This window comes from Armigeres subalbatus, chromosome 1, assembly GCF_024139115.2.
Source record: "Armigeres subalbatus isolate Guangzhou_Male chromosome 1, GZ_Asu_2, whole genome shotgun sequence".
In the NCBI taxonomy this organism is placed as follows: Eukaryota; Metazoa; Arthropoda; class Insecta; order Diptera; family Culicidae; genus Armigeres; species Armigeres subalbatus.
The window spans coordinates 68,094,653-68,114,694 of NC_085139.1; positions in this window are offsets into that span (position 1 = coordinate 68,094,653).

Here is a 20,042-nt window from a genome sequence, read left to right on the forward strand (position 1 = left end):
GTAATAGCAGAAATATCTTACTATGACATCTAATCAAGAACTTTTCCTGGTGTCGAAGAGAGCAAATCGAAAACTAATTTTGATATTGATTTCCGATAACAAAATAAGTACAAAGTGCGGCATAGAATAATGCGAAAATGTTTAAACTTTAATATTAGGTTATTTCGAGTAGCTAGAGACTAATTTCTATTGAAAGTATATTTGTTCATGTTTACTTTCAAATTTCGCACCGAGAGATTATAATTATATTATCATATTCTTAATTATATTATACAGATTATAAATTTGTAAAAATGTACTCAAAAGAAGCTATTGCTAGTTTGTTGCTCGCCCAGAAGACGCCGAATGAGATTGCTATCGTGGTAGAATGGCTTTTGGCCACAGTTTATCGCCTTAAAATGTCTCTGCATGATGGGTCTAAGCAGCGGAAGCCGAAAAGTGGACTTTCGTGCTTTGCACGTATGCCAAACGTGATCAAATCGGCTCGTGAAAAGATTGCTCGCAACCTGGTGCGTTTCACCGGTAAACTTGCCAAGGAATTCAAAATTTCTGAGAAATCCATGCGAAAACCATCAAAGAAGACTTGCATGTACCTTCCAAAGCTTGAGTCATTTTGGTCGGATGTCACACGTCCAATCAATCCAACAATGGCTGAAGAACAACATGCTATTTTGAACGAAAGATTTGTGGCCCCCTAGCAGTCCGGATCTTGATCCGTTGTGTTATATGATTGGGGCGTATGTTGAAGTACGAGTCTCCAAACCATCGCACCCTTGTGTGAAGACCCTAAAGCCAGTCATAGCATGCACATGGCAGTCGATGTCGGAGGACTAGTTTCGAAAGGTGTGTTCTAGCTCCGGCGTCGTCTTGAGGATATTAATAATAAAAATAAAGCACACATTCAGTAAACTTGTTTGATAGGACCATATTATGAAAACTGAGCTTGAAAATGTTGAGATTATTACTTGGAGCAGTTAGAATGGGATTTGAAAGAAATAGAACCAATTTTCGCATTATTTTCTGCCGCACCCTGTACAGTTGTACACAGTTTGATGTCATATCATTCAATTTAGTTGGATTTCCTCACTAATCGATTCGTCTTGGGATCAGCTGTGTTTATATAAATGAAAAGATAGAATTTTTCGCTGGGAAAGTTGAACAAATGCAAAAACACTTCGTTTTCATGACTTCTGAAGAAAACCACCAAGCTTGAGATGAAATCGATCTAGAGGGCTACGCTGCAATCTAGAGATATGCACCGCCGCTGCTGCCGCCGGCATTTTTGCATCGGCGCGCCGCTGTTTCAAATTTGTGACGCCGGTGGTCTATAATTTTCCACGCCGATTCAAAATTAAAGAAGTCTGCAGGATGTTCCGTGGAAATTTCTATAATTTATTGGAATTTCCGAAGATTTTTCCACAATGGCGTAACTAGCCCCGATGCCATAGTATCGAAGTATGTTTGTTTACTAGCCGATGAATGATTGCTACAATGACTCAAATTGATGGCGTATGGCTATGCGTCTAAGTGTAGTAGCGCTCGGCTTTGTCTCGCACACCGAAATGATAATATGTGACGGGTCGCCGTTAGGTTTCCACCGGTAGGCAGTGAAAATGTTTTTCATAAATATTCTATCTCAACATTCCTCCAGGGATTCCGACGGGAATGTTCCAAGCACTTCGAAGGGAACCTCCAGGGATTCTGAAAGTAATCCACCAGGGATTCTGACAGGAATGCTCCATGGATTCCAATGAGAATCTTATGAATATCCTCCATCCTTAAGGAATTTCGACTTCCTGTAATATTCCAGGAATTTTAACGGGAATGTTCCATTGAATCTAGAAATGTTCCAGCGATTCCAATGAGAATCCTCCAGGAATTCCGAGAATATTCTAGGAATTCCGACGAGAATGTTCCTGGAGTTCCAACGGAAATGTTTCAGAGATTCCGTCAGAAATCCTCCAGGAGTTCGAGCGTGAATCTTCAGGGATTTCGTAGGCAATTTTCCAGGGATGTAAAAGCAAATCGTCGAAGGATACCGAAGCAAATCGTCGAGTGACTACGTATCAATCCTCCAGAGCATCTCAAAGAATTCTTCAGCGATTCCAAAAGGAATCATTCAGGTATGTTTAGGCCAATCGTTGAATAATTTCGAAGCAAATCGTCGAATGATTCCAGAGCAATTCATGGAGGGATTCTTAAGTAAATCGTCGAGGGAGTCCGAAATTAATCTCCTAGGAATTTCAAAGTCAACCGTCGATATATTCCGAAGCGAATTATCGAATGATTCCGAAGTAATTCATCGAGAGATTCCGAAGCAAATCGTCAGAGGGATTCCGATCCTAGAGGGATTCCGAAGCAAATCATTCAGGCATTCCGAGGCAAAACGCAAAATATTCAAGGGATTCTGAAGAAAATCGTCGAAGTATTCTGAAACAATTCGTCAAGTAATTTCGAAGCGAATCTCCGAACGATTTCGAAATAAATCTTCGAACGACTCTAGAGGAATTCCAAAGCAAATTAACGAGAGATTCTGAAGCAAATGCTCCATAGATTATGAAGGGTATCCCCCACAGATTCCCTAGGGTATTCCTTAACGATACCGAAAGGATCCAGTGTGAATTCTTCTGGATTCCGGTTGGAATATTTCGATTATTCTGAAAGGAATTCTTTAGAGATTCCAATGAGAATTCTTCTCAGATGCTGATGGGATCTGTGGGGATTATCATGCTGCGAGGCAAGCGGAAGTTTGATGGAAAACTGTCACTTCACTCCGTGATGGTTGAGCATCCGAAGGAAGAATGAGAAAATCTCTCACTTATCACGTCTGTATACACTCTCGATAGATAGCATACCGTGAGAGGCGTTTTTCGGTAGCTTTTACGATAATGAACTGTTTCTGAGGACTACAACCCATGATAATTTTTTTTTCAACATCGGTTTTGATGATGCATTTCAATTTGTTTTACACAGCTGTGTAAAAAAATATGGTCCACAACATAAAATGAGCGAGAAAAACGTGTTTTATCAAACCCCCTCGGTGGGGGCCTTGTTATGATTCGAAGAAGTTTTTGCCTCTCTTTTATCGTTGTTCGTTATCTATCGAGAGCAATTTCTGCAAACTCTGTTGAGCACATGTATTTACAGTAGGGTAAAAGTTCCGTTAGTCGTGGGTGTTCCTATAGTTGCGTTAGAATGGTATACTCAAAATTCACAAATCAAACGCAGCAACCCACATTGTCAATCAATTAGTTAACCAGTCAGTACCCGAACGGAACCAAAACATCTTGGCTAGCTCTTTTAAAATGGTAAATATACTCAAAATACCTTAATATTTTTCCGTCTGTGCACCAATAGTTGCGGTAGTGTTCCTATAGTTGCGAGTCCCGTAAGAAAACAATGGGATTCGCAACTATAGGAACAAAGATTAAAAAATATCGCAACTATTGGAACACTGTACCAATAATTGGAGTTATGATTTTAGGTTGAAATTATGATTTCTTTTCAAACGGAAGCATTTTCTTATTGAAATAGAAGCGAAGAGCCTTCGGATACATATCAAAGGTAAGTGGAATTAGTTTTGTTATTTTTCTGGGGAAATAAATAGTGTTGGAACGCGCTTAGCTCCTCCACTGTTGGATCATTTATTCTATACAGTATACTGACAAACTATCACTTTTGCTTTCATTGATATTTTGGTGGCTCTCAGTTGTTGTTCATATCAAGCATACTTTGATGTTTTAAAATCCATTAGATATTGCCTTTTCATGATTAACAACAGGTGCAATTTCACTGCCACACAGGAGTCTTTCTCAGAAATGAAAGAAAAGTTTATTTGCCTTCCACTCATTTCATTACATGATAGGCTGAATATGGGAGATAACTTTTTTGTCTTCAAACTGTTTTAGTATTAGGTATCAGAACGTAATTCATTATGCTATATGTTGAAACTGCTAACTTTTCAAATCCTAGGGGGCTATTTTTTGCTAGGAAGGGCTAAGCTCCCCATTGCCATTTGGCAATTTGTTCATTTGACAAGTGTCGTTTGGCTGAATTGATAATTTTGCCAAAAAAAAGTCGTTTAGCTGAATAGGAAATTTGGTAGAAAATGCCGTTTGGCTAAAATTATTTGTTTTGCAGAAGGGGCATTTTCGGGCCAAAATGACTCTTTTTGCCAAACGACCATTTTTACTAAACGGCATTTTCGGCCAAGTGACATTTTCAGCCAAATAAGCTGTTAGGGCAAACAGCTTTTTCAGTTAAATTACCAATTCGATCTAATGAGCCTTTCGGCTGTTTGTCGCTTTCCGCCAAATGTTATTTTCGGTCAAACCATTTTCACCTAATACCGTTTCGGACAATCGTTTAATTCGGTCCAATGGAATTTGGCTAGATAACTTTTGGTCTAACCTGCTATTCTTGACTTTCGGCCAAACGACAGGTAGGGCAATTTTGCCGATAGACACAAGGCCGAAAGATATTTGGCCGAACAAACCATTAGGCCAAAACCCATCTGATCGACAATTTTATTTAGTCGTTTGGCCAAAAAGATGTTTGGCCGAAATGGTCGTTTGTCAGAGAGGCCATTTCGCCGAAAATGTTATTTGGCCAAACGATTTATTTATTATCAGACTAAGGCTGGAGTGGCCTGTGCTGCACATAAAAGTCTTCTCCATTCAGCTCGGTCCATGGCTGCACTTCGCCAACCACACAGTCTGCGGAGGGTCCGCAAATCGTCCTCACAAACCTGATCGATCCACCTTGCCCGCTGTGCACCTCGCCTTCTCGTTCCCGTCGGATCGTTGTCGAGAACAATTTTCACCGGATTACTGTCCGACATTCTGGCTACGTGCCCGGCCCACCGCAGTCTTCCGATTTTCCGATTTTCGCCAAACGAGTGGATATTTTTGACCATATTATCTGTCCAGTAATCAACATTTGGCCGTTGGATCAAATGACATTTTCGACCAAATGGCCTTTTCCGTCAAAAAACCATTACGGCCGAACGACATTTTCGGCCTTATAACCTATTCGGCCAAACGACGTGTTAGAGAAAAATGCTTTTTCGGTCAAATACCAATTCGGCCTTATGTCGTTTTGGCCAAATGCGATTTTTGACTAAACTGTTTTCCATTGTATAACCGTTTTGCCAAAACTTTCATTTCGATTAAATGCAATTCGGCCTGATAATTTTCAACTTAACGTATTATTCGGCCAAACGGCTTTTGAATTTCCTAAGATTTTTTATGGACAATTTAAAGAATTCCTTGTAGAAATACAAAAAAAAATCCTTCAAAAAACTGTTTTTTTTTGTTGAATTACCGAACGGTTTCCCGAATTTTGGTTAAAATTTCGCAAAAATCACCGTGAAAAATAAAAAAAAAAACATGCAGATTCCAATGAATTTCCTATGAAAATTTCGAACAATTTGCCGTTGAAATTCAATTTTTATGTTGATGTCCTTATTTTGAGCAATCTTCTGCGGAAAATTTGATGAACGCCGAAAACGCCGCCGCCGCTGATCGAAATTCTGACAAACGCCGCCGCCGCCAATTTTCGGACCGGCGCACACCTCTACTGCCATCCACTAAGGGGCAGTCCATATGGCAGGGGGGTATGTCAACTGTACACGGTTCATACAATTTTTTGAAAATTTATATAAAAAATTGTCCACACTGGGGGAGGGGGGTATCTGAAACAAAACCTGTCCACGTGGTATATGGACAGCCCCTAAACGATTAACAGTAAGGTCGAAAAAAAAAAACCGGAGCAAGATCGGGCAGGTTTGACTAGTTTTGGATATTTTCAAGACAAGAACGGGAGAATCTTTTGAATTTCGCCACAAAATTTTGATGAAAGATTTCCAGTTTTTCCAGAACATTCATTGGAAATTAATAACTACTTTCAAGTTTTGAGAACTCGTTGGAATTACCAAGAGGAGCTCTTTGGATTTACCAAAAATATGAATTTATTAAAAAAATAGGGATTTACATGAAAATCTTTTCAGAGTTTTCACGCGAAGCTTTTCCAAATTGCTACAGGAAAATATTTGGAATATCCACGGAAAGTTCCTTTTGAGTTTCTGTTGAGTATTCTTTGAAATTAACACAGAAAATTGTGACTAGAAAAAAGATGCTTTAACGTTGACTTCCCCAATCTAGATTAATTAGGACGGTTAGTTTTTTTTTATCCTTTATTAGAGTGATTTTTCGCAGGGAGAAGTTCATCACTAAATGGCTAGTTTGGTATAGCCAACTTTAAAACATCGGAAACATCGTTTTTTGGTTTTCTTCAGAAAATTCTTTCTATTTTCGATATACTCGGATAAGTCTCAAGTAGTAGTACGATTCATCAGAACCATAATACCGCATTGGGATAACGCTGGTAGTCAAGGTAATACAATTGCTCTAAACAGTAATGACAACAAATGATGCGTCAACTTGACAAAGCTAGATCAAATGGGGCAGAATAGATTTAACAAATGGTCGCAGTGATTAAAATACCTAACAAGGGAAAAAAAGCAGTGATGGTTATTTATATTTTAAATTGGCTTTTCATTATTCTGAAGCAGGTCAGCAAATTCCAAGTGTACATCTATTTGCCATTGATTGATAAAGAAAAAGTTTTCTATCGTTTGAACCGCAGCAGTTTGGCATTCTTAAACGCTGTAAAGTTACAATAACAATAATTTCGGCCTCGAGGCACGGTACCCAGCTTTTATCAGCAGAGGTTTACATAACGTAGCTCTGGATGCTTTCGACTGTTATGTTATATTTGGTTTGAATATTATCGGTTCTTTCGACTGAGACTTCATGAAGCAGTTATAGGTAGTGACTATTTTTCGACGTTTCGGTGTTTTTTTTAATGTCTTTATTAAGGAGACTTTCAGCCCTAGGCTGACTAGTCATCGTACACGTTTCGGTGTACATTTCACATTCTTCAGGGATTTAGCATTGCCTCTAATTCCCCGAAGAAAGAGAAATACACACCGAAACGTCAGAAAATAGACGCAATCACGTTTTGGCTGTTTCATTAGACTGAAGGGCAGCAGGGACTATGTCCAAGGGCTTGACGATAACTCCCCAGGCCATCTGCGAGTTGTGGCGCCTGCCTAGGATGTGGTGGGGTTTGACAGTGGGCCCTGTTAAACCTCTATAAAAAGCTGCATGAATCCGCAAGTAGGCTTCTCCAAAGCGACCGTGTGCCGCTCAAAGCGCACAAGCCCAAGTCCTGGTGGGACGCTAAACATCCATGACACGACGGCCCTCCGAGACAGGAGGTTTGCGCAGGCCCAATAAGCCGCTTTCAAAAACAACTATTACGAACGACATATAAGATAATACGACTCGATATAATCGGTAACGACCTAGGCGACGAATAAAGGATCACGATTGGAAGCTTGGAACATGGAACTGCAAGTCGCTAGGCTTCGCAGGTTGCGACAGGATAATCTACGATGAATTACATCCCCGCAACTTCGATGTCGTAGCGCTGCAGGAAATCTGCTGGACAGGACAGAAAGTGTGGATAAGCGGGCATAAAAGGCCGTTTCTTCAACTATTGCATCATCAACGTGCACTGCCCACACGAAGGGAGATCCAACAGAAAGAAGGGTTCTCTGCACAGCTGGAGCATACATACGATGGATGCCCACTGCGGGACGTCCAAATTGTCATCGGTGACATGAACGCTCAGGTAGGAAGGGAGGAAATGTATAGACCGGTCATCGGACCGGATAGTCTGCATATCGTATCGAATGACAACGGCCAACGATGCATAAACTTTGCAGCCTCCCGCGGAATGCTAGTCCGAAGCACTTTCAGCCCCCGCAAGAATATCCACAAGGCCACATGGAAATCACCTAATCAAGTAACGGAAAACCAAATCGACCACGTTCTAATCGACGGTAAATTCTTCTCCGACATCACGCACTTACCGCAGTGCGAATATTGAATCCGACCACTACCTCGTTGCAGTATGTCTGCGCTCAAAACTCTCGACGGTGTACAGCACGCGTTGGAGTCGTCCGCCGCGGCTAAACATTGGGCGGCTACAAGACGGTAGACTAGCCCAAGATTACGCGCAGTAGCTAGAAATGGCACTTCCAACGGAAGAGCAGCTAGGCGCAGCATCTCTTGAAGATGGCTGGAGGGAAATTCGATCTGCCATTGGAAACACCGCAACCGCTGCACTAGGCACGGTGCCCCCGGATCAGAGAAACGACTGGTATGACGGCGAATGTGAGCAGTTAGTAGAAGAGAAGAATGTAGCATGGGCGAAATTGTTGCAACACCGCACGAGGGCGAACGAGGTAAGATACAAACGGGCGCGGAACAGACAAAACTCGATTTTCCGGAGGAAAAAGCGCCAGCAGGAAGATCGAGACCGTGAAGAGACGGAGGAACTGTACCGCGCTAATAACGCACGAAAGTTCTATGAGAAGTTGAACCGTTCACGTAAGGACCACGTGCCACAGCGCGATATGTGTAAGGATATAAACGGGAACCTTCTTACAAACGAGCGTGAGGTGATCCAAAGGTGGCGGCAGCACTACGAAGAGCACCTGAACGGCGATATGGCAGCCAACGGTGGCGGTATGATAATGAACCTAGGAGCACGCGCGCAGGACATGCGACTTCCGGCTCCGAATCTCCAGGAAATCCAGGCGGAGATCGGCCGGCTGAAAAACAACAAAGCCCCTGTTGACCAACTACCAGGAGAGCTGTTTAAACACGGTGGTGGTGAGGCTAGAGCACTGCACTGGGTGATAACCAAGGTTTGGGAGGACGAGGTTCTGCCACAGGAGTGGATGGAAGGTGTCGTGTGTCCCATCTACAAAAAGAGCGATAAGCTGGATTGTAGCAACTACCGCACAATCACATTGCTGAACGCCGCCTACAAGGTACTCTCCCAAATTTTTTGCCGCCGACTAACACCAATTGCAAGAGAGTTCGTGGGGCAATACCAGGCGGAATTTATGGGTGAACGCTCTACCACAGACCAGGTGTTCGCCATACGTCAGGTATTGCAGAAATGCCGCGAATACAACGTGCCCACACATCATCTATTTATCGGCTTCAAAGCCGCATATGATACAATCGATCGGGACCAGCTATGGCAGCTAATGCACGAAAACGGATTTCCGGATAAACTGATACGGTTGATCAAGGCGACGATGGATCGGGTGATGTGCGTAGTTCGAGTTTCAGGGGCATTCTCGAGTCCTTTCGAAACGCGCAGAGGGTTACGGCAAGGTGATGGTCTTTCGTGTCTGCTATTCAACATCGTTTTGGAGGGAGTAATACGAAGGGCAGGAATTGACACGAGTGGTACGATTTTCACGAGGTCCGTCCAGTTATTTGGTTCCGCCGACGGCATTGAAGCCTACATCAGACTGAAAAGCGAAGCTAAACGGATTGGACTAGTAATCAACACGTCGAAGACGATGTACATGATAGGAAGAGGCTCAAGAGAGGTCAATGTGAGCCACCCACCACGAGTTTGTATCGGTGGTGACGAAATCGAGGTGGTTGAAGAATTCGTGTACTTGGGCTCACTGGTGACCTCCGATAACGATACCAGCAGAGAAAATCGGAGACGCATCATGGCAGGAAATCATACGTACTTTGGACTCCGCAAAACGCTCCAATAGAGTTCGCCGCCGTACCAAACTGGGAGGATCAACGCGCTTTTGGAGTTTTCGAAAGGAAAGTGCTGCGTACCAGCTATGGTCCGCCTTATACACCTCGTTAAACAAAATCGGACCTTTTACGATCCTTCGAAGATTGCCAACGCACTTCGTAAGCACTTTGGATCCCTTGTTTTGGTAAGTGGATACCCGCGCAAGTTCCAAAGAATCATCGCCACAATCACTAAATCAATAAGATTTTCTATGCAACGATACTGTCAGCACATATACACGCACTTTGCACTGCACTTTGAATATTAATCTGAAACATTCATTTTCCCAGCAGCCGTTCTAGATTATGTTTTTTAACAGTTGAGTTTCGAAAACTTAAAACTGTTATACTGTCTAATTCTAATTTCTGCAGATTGTATTAAACCAGATTGTATAACATTTTGCCGAAAGCCATTTTGCGAATTCATTTTCGCGCCTAAACATTTCCCGTAATAACATTTGGCGGTATGTAAATTTTCACAGTACGATATTTGGCGAATTTTAACTTTTGCATTCAGCAGATTGAAATTATTTCAGTTGAGTATGCTGGAGATTTAAGCAGAATGTCATTTTCTCAGATTAGCATAGTATAGAATGGCTTCTTCTTTTTGACATAACATCTCTTACTGGGGCATTGCCGCTTCGCTGCTTACTGTTCATTCGGCACTTCCACAATTATTTCTATGAGGTTTCTAAGCCAAGTATTTTTTTTTTGCATTCGTAAATCATGAGGATAACACGTTGAGACTTTTTTTTCCAAAATTTGGAAGAAGGACCGTTTGGCTGAATACCGTTCGGCCGAATACCGTTTGGCCGAAAGTTGTTTGGTCAAATATACCATTTTGCCGAATTAGTCATTTGGCCGAAGAGGTCATTTGAAACGTCTCACTTCTCACTGTAAAAAGTAAGTAGTGCGAAGTGAGACGTCTCACTATTCACTTCTCACTACTATCCTTTTACAGTGAGAAGTTAGAAACGAGGAGTGAGAAGTCATCTCAATTCTCACTCCTCATTTCTCACTTCTCACTGTAAATAATAAGTGAGAAATGAGAAGTGAGTCGCGAGACTTGAGTAGTGTAGTAGTTAGTAGTGAGACGTCACCAATGTAATATCAATATTTGAGTAGTTTTTCAATCCTCTCCAGGGGAAGTAAATTAGTTTTCCCGTTGATTAATAAGCTAGATGAAATAAGAGGACAATCAGGCAGGACCTTTGAAATAGCTGGCTTCATCTTAATACATACAATTACGAGCCCGTTTATGTTCCCTCTAAGCTGTAAGAGAAATGCTATAAGAATGAGTATTCTATCTTTCCCACTCATATAAGGCCGATACAAATATTATAAAAACAATCGGATTTTTTTGCCCAAAAATAATATTTTGAAGGGGCAACAAAATAAAAATCGGATAATTCTGGGAATTTTTAAAACATTTTTAAAAAAAAATCCGTTATCCCCCCCCCCCTCGAAGACCAGTAGGACATAATTTTAATTAAATATTTAAATAAAATTATGGCCTACTGGTCTTAATGGCTTAATGTTATTTTGGTAACGTTTTTCTGCCTTTCTCATATAAACACGAACAAAAAATCAAAAAAGAAAGGAAATTTCGGAACGGGTTTATGGTCACTGCTTACTCGGTTCTTACATTTGTGACGCAAATGATATAAGCTAATCAAACTTAAGATTAAATGATAAGAAAAACAACCAGCATCTGATTTTTCAAATTTAATTTGGATAATTTATTCGCATAAAACTGAAATAAGAGGCTTCCCACTTTCAGCGGGGAGTCGAACAATTTCACCTACATGTAAGGATATATCAATCGGGTTGTCCATTATCCTATTCACATTTCCACCTCGATTTGTTTCAGTTTCTTGCCGGCAGATTTGAAAAACAATAAATAAATAAATAGTCCCAACGCCCTCTCCTCTAACCCTTCTCCCGATTCGCTTTCGTCGTTTAATCTAAATTAATGTTCATATGTAACCGTTATTTTGATTTTTTTCTTTCTGGTTTTGATTTATACATAATTCAAGCCTTAAAAATTAAGTCACCTCTCGCGCGGTCACTCTCTGTCTTACTTATACTTGCAATTTTTTGAGCATTGAAACACACATTTAAAAACTAACAGTTAAAACATCTCTTTTCTTGCAGTTCATGCCGCTGTCTGTCGGTCCTATTATGTTTCGCTTCTGCTGAGTGAATTAATCTTGCGTAAAAATCCTTTGACACTGTGAATTTTACTTCTTCACTGCTCGCTAGGATGCCTTTGCCTGTATCGGTAGTAATAATTTATATTCTCATATAACTTACTCACAATTACTTAAGATTAACAATCAAGAGAGTACGACTTTTCCCCATTGATTATGGGATTTGTATTAAATCTGTGTTATTAAGCTCAAATCGTATGTTTTGTTTGCTGTATGTGTTTGAGTGTTTTGTATGTTCTTCTAATGTTCTTGTGAATAACTTACTGCTTAACTTATTAGAAACATCAACGATTTATTTAGCTATTTCGCAATAAGAAGGGAAGCGAGGAAATTTAGTTGTTTAAAGTTGGGCGAAGTGATCATTGCGAGGAAATATTTAGGTTGGACGACACTGGTTTTTCTCTTTTCGTTTTATGCGTGTATTTGTGTTTGACTTTAGTCTCAACAAAGGAAAAAAACTTATTCTATTTGAGAAAACATAAAAAATAATCTCGCAAACTTGCAACAATGTTCAATTCCACTAGGGATGTCTTTATATTTGCATTTATTGTTTGAAAACCAGTTTCACAACAAGATTTAAATAAATAGTACTTTCAATTGGGATAAAAAGGTATATAAATTGATAATCCGAATAAAAATAACCGTTGATCCGTCTCGAACGTCAACGTATGTCAAACGATAAATAAAACAAGTTTTCATAAAACTTGCAAACAGTTTTCCTCCCCGCTAGGGGTTGGATCGATTTCGTTAGGATTGATTGTTTGAACACCAGTTTCAAAACATGATTTAAGTAAACAAAGCCTTCGATTGGAAATGCTCGACATTTTCGTCACTGCATACGGAAAAAAATCACAAAACAACGTATGCGCCATTGTTTCGATCCGACAACTTAACGATGTGTAAACAAACAAACAAAAATGGAACTACATCAACAAGAATCGAACTAATTTTCTCTAACCTATGCTAATGACTTGTTCTAATAAATTTCACCTATCATAATAAAATCTCACTTCGAGGGGTAAACCAACGCTGGTTTTGCCATGTGGCACGATATATTTTTTTTTAATTCTCGATTTCTTCCGACAGTTTGTTTGTTCAGCAAAATGCAAAGTGATCGGCGACATCTTTTGACAGTGCTGTGTGACAGCGCCCAGCGGATGCGCAATCGGAGAACATGTACAAACAATAGAGAGCGTGTGAGAACAGGACTTATGGTTTGCAAGCTTTGAAGACACATTTTAGTTCCGTTTCCATTCACCATGGTTGGGACGTTTGCTTTCGCAACTTCGACAGTTTGCTTTGCTGTCTATGTACAATGATTTATTATTCAATTTTCCCATAACACTTCTTGTCTCGTTATAAAACCGAATAAAACTACACGAATTAGATTTCCTTCTTCAACTTGTCTGGTTCGGGCCACGGTGTGTAGGTGTGTGAGTGTTTGTGTGTTTGCCTTAAAAGTTCAGGATTGTCATTTAATATTACTTTTCAAGTTGTGGTGAATTCTTTTGAGTGTGTATCGGTTTTCACAAGTGGTGTGTGTGCAAATATTCTTTTCTCTGGTATAAAACGATTTTACAGTTACTCGTTACACATTAATTCGAAGTCACTCTGGCTTTTCTTGATTTTCATGTTTTGGTGGTTAGGTCTCTGCGATGCTTCGTATTGGCTTGCTTCCCCGATTTGGCATGTCGTTATTGTTCGGTTTGACCTTTTGACGTTTTTTTTTATTTTTAAGCAGATTAGTAGTGGTAGGTAGTAGCACACCATCATCAGTACCTTAACGTTAAGGTGCATCTGTACAGTCTTGACATAATTCATATATCCCATACACAATTTTTCTCCGGTTCTGACTTATTTTGTTTTTTTTTCTTAGTATTTTTTGTAAGATAAGGTACAACACTTTTCGTAGTTTAATTATAAGGTTCGCAGCAAGAGTTATGCACTCAAATTACGAGTAATAGGGTTTGCATTCCGTTTAAAATTGTTTTCGTTTACCCAAATTCACCATTCTGTATTTAAATACACATTTTTGCTTCTAGAAAACTGATATGTTTCAACTATTATCTTATTTTCCTCATTGTATTTTTCAGTTGTATTTTTATTTAATTATCTGGTTTCATTCCATCATTGTTTCGAATAAATATAATACTTATTTTATCGCATTGAGCTTTTACTGCGTGACTGTTTTACTGTCGATTGTTGATAAATAATTCGAAAATATTGAAGGAGACTAAACGTGATTTATGAGCAGGCAAATCAAGTCGGAATCATTTCGGTTAGGCCACAGCTCGGCAGATGTTTGTTTTTATTTTGAATAACGATGCTCAGCGATAGGCTGCTTGGATTGAAAACGAACAAACGTTCAAAGAAGTTTGAAAATTGGTTACTCGACATATCAATTAATGAAATTTTGCTTTTGTCCTTCAATTTTGATTCGTTTAATAAAGCATCAAACCGTTGAATGATAAAAAAGCTGACGTCCATACGAATCAGAAGTCTCTTTCCAGAAACTTGGTAACCTCCTTTCGAGAGGCTTGGTAGCCTCCTCTCAACAAGCTTGGTAGCCTACTTTCCAGAGGCTGGGTAGCCTCCTTTCCAGAGGCTGGGTAGCCTCCTTTCCAGAGGCTGGGTAGCCTCCTTTCAAGAGGCTTGGTAGCCTCCTTTCAAGAGACTTGGAAGCCTCCTTTCAAGAGGCTTGGTAGCCTCCTTTCAAGAGGCTCGGAAGCCTCCTTTCAAGAGGCTCGGAAGCCTCCTTTCAGCTCCTTTCAAGAGGCTCAGAGCCTCCTTTCAAGAGGCTCAGGCCTCCTTTCAAGAGGCTCAGGAAGCCTCCTTTCAAGAGGCTCAGAAGCCTCCTTTCAAGAGGCTCAGAAGCCTCCTTTCAAGAGGCTCAGAAGCCTCCTTTCAAGAGGCTCAGGCCTCCTTTCAAGAGGCTCAGGCCTCCTTTCAAGAGGCTCAGAAGCCTCCTTTCAAGAGGCTCAGGCCTCCTTTCAGAGGCTCAGAGCCTCCTTTCAAGAGGCTCAGGCCTCCTTTCAAGAGGCTCAGAAGCCTCCTTTCAAGAGGCTCAGGCCTCCTTTCAAGAGGCTCAGAAGCCTCCTTTCAAGAGGCTCAGAAGCCTCCTTTCAAGAGCTCAGAAGCCTCCTTTCAAGAGGCTCAGAAGCCTCCTTTCAAGAGGCTCAGGCCTCCTTTCAAGAGGCTCAGAGCCTCCTTTCAAGAGGCTCAGAAGCCTCCTTTCAAGAGGCTCAGAAGCCTCCTTTCAAGAGGCTCAGAGCCTCCTTTCAAGGCTCAGGAAGCCTCCTTTCAAGAGGCTCAAGCCTCCTTTCAAGAGGCTCAGAAGCCTCCTTTCAAGAGGCTCAGCCTCCTTTCAAGAGGCTCAGAAGCCTCCTTTCAAGAGAGGCCTCCTTTCAAGAGGCTCAGCCTCCTTTCAAGAGGCTCAGGCCTCCTTTCAAGAGGCTCAGAAGCCTCCTTTCAAGAGGCTCAGCCTCCTTCAAGAGGCTCAGCCTCCTTTCAAGGAGCTCAGAAGCCTCCTTTCAAGAGGCTCAGGCCTCCTTTCAAGAGCTCAGGAAGCCTCCTTTCAAGAGGCTCAGAAGCCTCCTTTCAAGAGGCTCAGAGCCTCCTTTCAAGAGGCCTCAGGCCTCCTTTCAAGAGGCTCAGAGCCTCCTTTCAAGAGGCTCAGAAGCCTCCTTTCAAGAGGCTTCAGAGCCTCCTTTCAAGAGGCTCAGAAGCCTCCTTTCAAGAGGCTCAGGCCTCCTTTCAAGAGGCTCAGGCCTCCTTTCAAGAGGCTCAGAAGCCTCCTTTCAAGAGGCTCAGCCTCCTTTCAAGAGGCTCAAGCCTCCTTTCAAGAGGCCTCAGAAGCCTCCTTTCAAGAGGCTCAGAAGCCTCCTTTCAAGAGGCTCAGAAGCCTCCTTTCAAGAGGCTCAGAGCCTCCTTTCAAGAGGCTCAGGAAGCCTCCTTTCAAGAGGCTCAGAAGCCTCCTTTCAAGAGGCTCAGAAGCCTCCTTTCAAGAGGCTCGGAGAGCCTCCTTTCAAGAGGCTCAGAGCCTCCTTTCAAGAGGCTCAAAGCCTCCTTTCAAGAGGCCTCCTTTCAAGAGGCTCAGAAGCCTCCTTTCAAGAGGCTCAGAGCCTCCTTTCAAGAGGCTCAGAGCCTCCTTTCAAGAGGCTCAGAAGCCTCCCTTTCAAGAGGCTCAGAAGCCTCCTTTCAAGAGGCCTCGAAGCCTCCTTTCAAGAGGCTCAGAAGCCTCCTTTCAAGAGGCTCAAGCCTCCTTTCAAGAGGCTCAGAAGCCTCCTTTCAAGAGGCTCAGAGCCTCCTTTCAAGAGGCTCAAGCCTCCTTTCAAGAGGCTCAGAGCCTCCTTTCAAGAGGCTCAGAAGCCTCCTTTCAAGAGGCTCAGGAAGCCTCCTTTCAAGAGGCTCAGGCCTCCTTTCAAGAGGCTCAGGCCTCCTTTCAAGAGGCTCAGAGCCTCCTTTCAAGAGGCTCAGAGCCTCCTTTCAAGAGGCTCAGAGCCTCCTTTCAAGAGGCTCAGAAGCCTCCTTTCAAGAGGCCTCAAGCCTCCTTTCAAGAGGCTCAGGCCTCCTTTCAAGAGGCTCAGGCCTCCTTTCAAGAGGCTCAGGCCTCCTTTCAAGAGGCCTCAGGCCTCCTTTCAAGAGGCTCAGGCCTCCTTTCAAGAGGCCTCAGGCCTCCTTTCAAGAGGCTCAGGAGGCCTCCCTTTCAAGAGGCTCAGGCCTCCTTTCAAGAGGCTCAGAGGCCTCCTTTCAAGAGGCTCAGGCCTCCTTTCAAGAGGCTCAGAGGCCTCCTTTCAAGAGGCCTCAGGCCTCCCTTTCAACTCAGAGGCCTCCTTTCAAGAGGCTCAGGCCTCCTTTCAAGAGGCTCAGGCCTCCTTTCAAGAGGCTCTCAGGCCTCCTTTCAAGAGGCCTGGAGGCCTCCTTTCAAGAGGCCTCAGAGGCCTCCTTTCAAGAGGCTCAGGCCTCCTTTCAAGAGGCTCAGGCCTCCTCCTTTCAAGAGGCTCAGAGGCCTCCTTTCAAGAGGCTCAGGCCTCCTTTCAAGAGGCTCGGAGGCCTCCTTTCAAGAGGCTCTGAGGCCTCCTTCAAGAGGCCTGAGGCCTCCTTTCAAGAGGCTCAGAGCCTCCTTTCAAGAGGCCTCGGGCCTCCTTTCAAGAGCTCAGGCCTCCTTTCAAGAGGCTCAGAGGCCTCCTTTCAAGAGGCTCAGGCCTCCTTTCAAGAGGCCTCAGGGCCTCCTTTCAGGCCTCCTTTCAAGAGGCTCAGGCCTCCCTTTCAAGAGGCTCAGAGGCCTCCTTTCAAGAGGCTCAGGCCTCCTTTCAAGAGGCTCAGGAAGCCTCCTTTCAAGAGGCTCAGGCCTCCTTTCAAGAGGCTCAGAGCCTCCTTTCAAGAGGCTCAGGCCTCCTTTCAAGAGGCTCAGAAGCCTCCTTTCAAGAGGCTCAGAAGCCTCCTTTCAAGAGGCTCAGGCCTCCTTTCAAGAGGCTCAGAAGCCTCCTTTCAAGAGGCTCCAGCCTCCTTTCAAGAGGCTCAGAAGCCTCCTTTCAAGAGGCTCAGAAGCCTCCTTTCAAGAGGCTCAGCCTCCTTTCAAGAGGCTCAGGAAGCCTCCTTTCAAGAGGCTCAAGCCTCCTTTCAAGAGGCTCAGGAAGCCTCCTTTCAAGAGGCTCAGGAAGCCTCCTTTCAAGAGGCTCAGAAGCCTCCTTTCAAGAGGCTCAGAAGCCTCCTTTCAAGAGGCTCAGAGCCTCCTTTCAAGAGGCTCAGGAAGCCTCCTTTCAAGAGGCTCAGAGCCTCCTTTCAAGAGGCTCAGAAGCCTCCTTTCAAGAGGCCTCAAGCCTCCTTTCAAGAGCTCAGAAGCCTCCTTTCAAGAGGCTCAGGCCTCCTTTCAAGAGGCTCAGAGCCTCCTTTCAAGAGCTCAGAGCCTCCTTTCAAGAGGCTCAGAGCCTCCTTTCAAGAGGCTCAGAAGCCTCCTTTCAAGAGGCTCAGAAGCCTCCTTTCAAGAGGCTCAGAGCCTCCTTTCAAGAGGCTCAAGCCTCCTTTCAAGAGGCTCAGAGCCTCCTTTCAAGAGGCTCAGGAAGCCTCCTTTCAAGAGGCTCAGGCCTCCTTTCAAGAGAGCTCCAGAAGCCTCCTTTCAAGAGGGAAGCCTCCTTTCAAGAGGCTCAAGGCCTCCTTTCAAGAGGCTCAGAAGCCTCCTTTCAAGAGGCTCAGGAAGCCTCCTTTCAAGAGGCTCAAGCCTCCTTTCAAGAGGCTCAGAAGCCTCCTTTCAAGAGGCTCAGAAGCCTCCTTTCAAGAGGCTCAGAGCCTCCTTTCAAGAGGCTCAGAGCCTCCTTTCAAGAGGCCTGGAAGCCTCCTTTCAAGAGGCTCAGAAGCCTCCTTTCAAGAGGCCTCAAGCCTCCTTTCAAGAGGCTCAGAAGCCTCCTTTCAAGAGGCTCAGGCCTCCTTTCAAGAGGCTCAAGCCTCCTTTCAAGAGGCTCAGAAGCCTCCTTTCAAGAGGCTCAGAGCCTCCTTTCAAGAGGCTCAGAGCCTCCTTTCAAGAGGCTCAGAAGCCTCCTTCAAGAGGCTCAGAGCCTCCTTTCAAGAGGCTCAGGCCTCCTTTCAAGAGGCTCAGGAAGCCTCCTTTCAAGAGGCTCAGAAGCCTCCTTCAAGAGGCTCAAGCCTCCTTTCAAGAGGCCTCAGAGCCTCCTTTCAAGAGGCCTGGAAGCCTCCTTTCAAGAGGCTCAGAGCCTCCTTTCAAGAGGCTCAAGCCTCCTTTCAAGAGGCTCAGAGCCTCCTTTCAAGAGGCTCAGGCCTCCTTTCAAGAGGCTCAGGCCTCCTTTCAAGAGGCCTCGAAGCCTCCTTTCAAGAGGCTCCAGAGCCTCCTTTCAAGAGGCTCAAGCCTCCTTTCAAGAGGCCTCAAGCCTCCTTTCAAGAGGCTCAGAGCCTCCTTTCAAGAGGCTCAGAGCCTCCTTTCAAGAGGCCTGGAAGCCTCCTTTCAAGAGGCTCAGAGCCTCCTTTCAAGAGGCTCAGAAGCCTCCTTTCAAGAGGCCTGGAAGCCTCCTTTCAAGAAAGGCTCAGAGCCTCCTTTCAAGAGGCCTCAGAAGCCTCCTTTCAAGAGGCCTCAGAGCCTCCTTTCAAGAGGCTCCAAGCCTCCTTCAAGAGGCTCAGAAGCCTCCTTTCAAGAGGCTCAGAGCCTCCTTTCAAGAGGCTCAGGAAGCCTCCTTTCAAGAGGCTCAGAGCCTCCTTTCAAGAGGCTCAGAAGCCTCCTTTCAAGAGGCTCAGAGCCTCCTTTCAAGAGGCTCCAAGCCTCCTTTCAAGAGGCCTGGAAGCCTCCTTTCAAGAGGCTCAAGCCTCCTTTCAAGAGGCTCAGGCCTCCTTTCAAGAGGCTCAGAGCCTCCTTTCAAGAGGCTGGAAGCCTCCTTTCAAGAGGCCTCAGAGCCTCCTTTCAAGAGGCTCAGGCCTCCTTTCAAGAGGCTCAGAAGCCTCCTTTCAAGAGGCTCAGAGCCTCCTTTCAAGAGGCTCAGAAGCCTCCTTTCAAGAGGCTCAGGCCTCCTTTCAAGAGGCTCCAGGAAGCCTCCTTTCAAGAGGCTCAGAGCCTCCTTTCAAGAGGCTCAGAGCCTCCTTTCAAGAGGCTCTGGAAGCCTCCTTTCAAGAGGCTCAGAAGCCTCCTTTCAAGAGGCTCAGAAGCCTCCTTTCAAGAGGCTCAGAAGCCTCCTTTCAAGAGGCTCAAGCCTCCTTTCAAGAGGCTCAGAAGCCTCCTTTCAAGAGGCTCAGGCCTCCTTTCAAGAGGCTCAGAGCCTCCTTTCAAGAGGCTCAGGAAGCCTCCTTTCAAGAGGCTCAGAGCCTCCTTTCAAGAGGCTCAGAAGCCTCCTTTCAAGAGGCTCAGAAGCCTCCTTTCAAGAGGCTCAGAGCCTCCTTTCAAGAGGCTCAAGCCTCCTTTCAAGAGGCTCAGAAGCCTCCTTTCAAGAGGCTCAGAGCCTCCTTTCAAGAGGCTCAGAAGCCTCCTTTCAAGAGGCTCAGAAGCCTCCTTCCAAGAGGCTCGAGCCTCCTTCCAAGAGGCTCAGGCCTCCTTCAAGAGGCCTGGAAGCCTCCTTCCAAGAGGCCTGGAAGCCTCCTTCCAAGAGGCTCAGGCCTCCTTCCAAGAGGCCTGGAAGCCTCCTTCCAAGAGGCTCAGAGCCTCCTCCAAGAG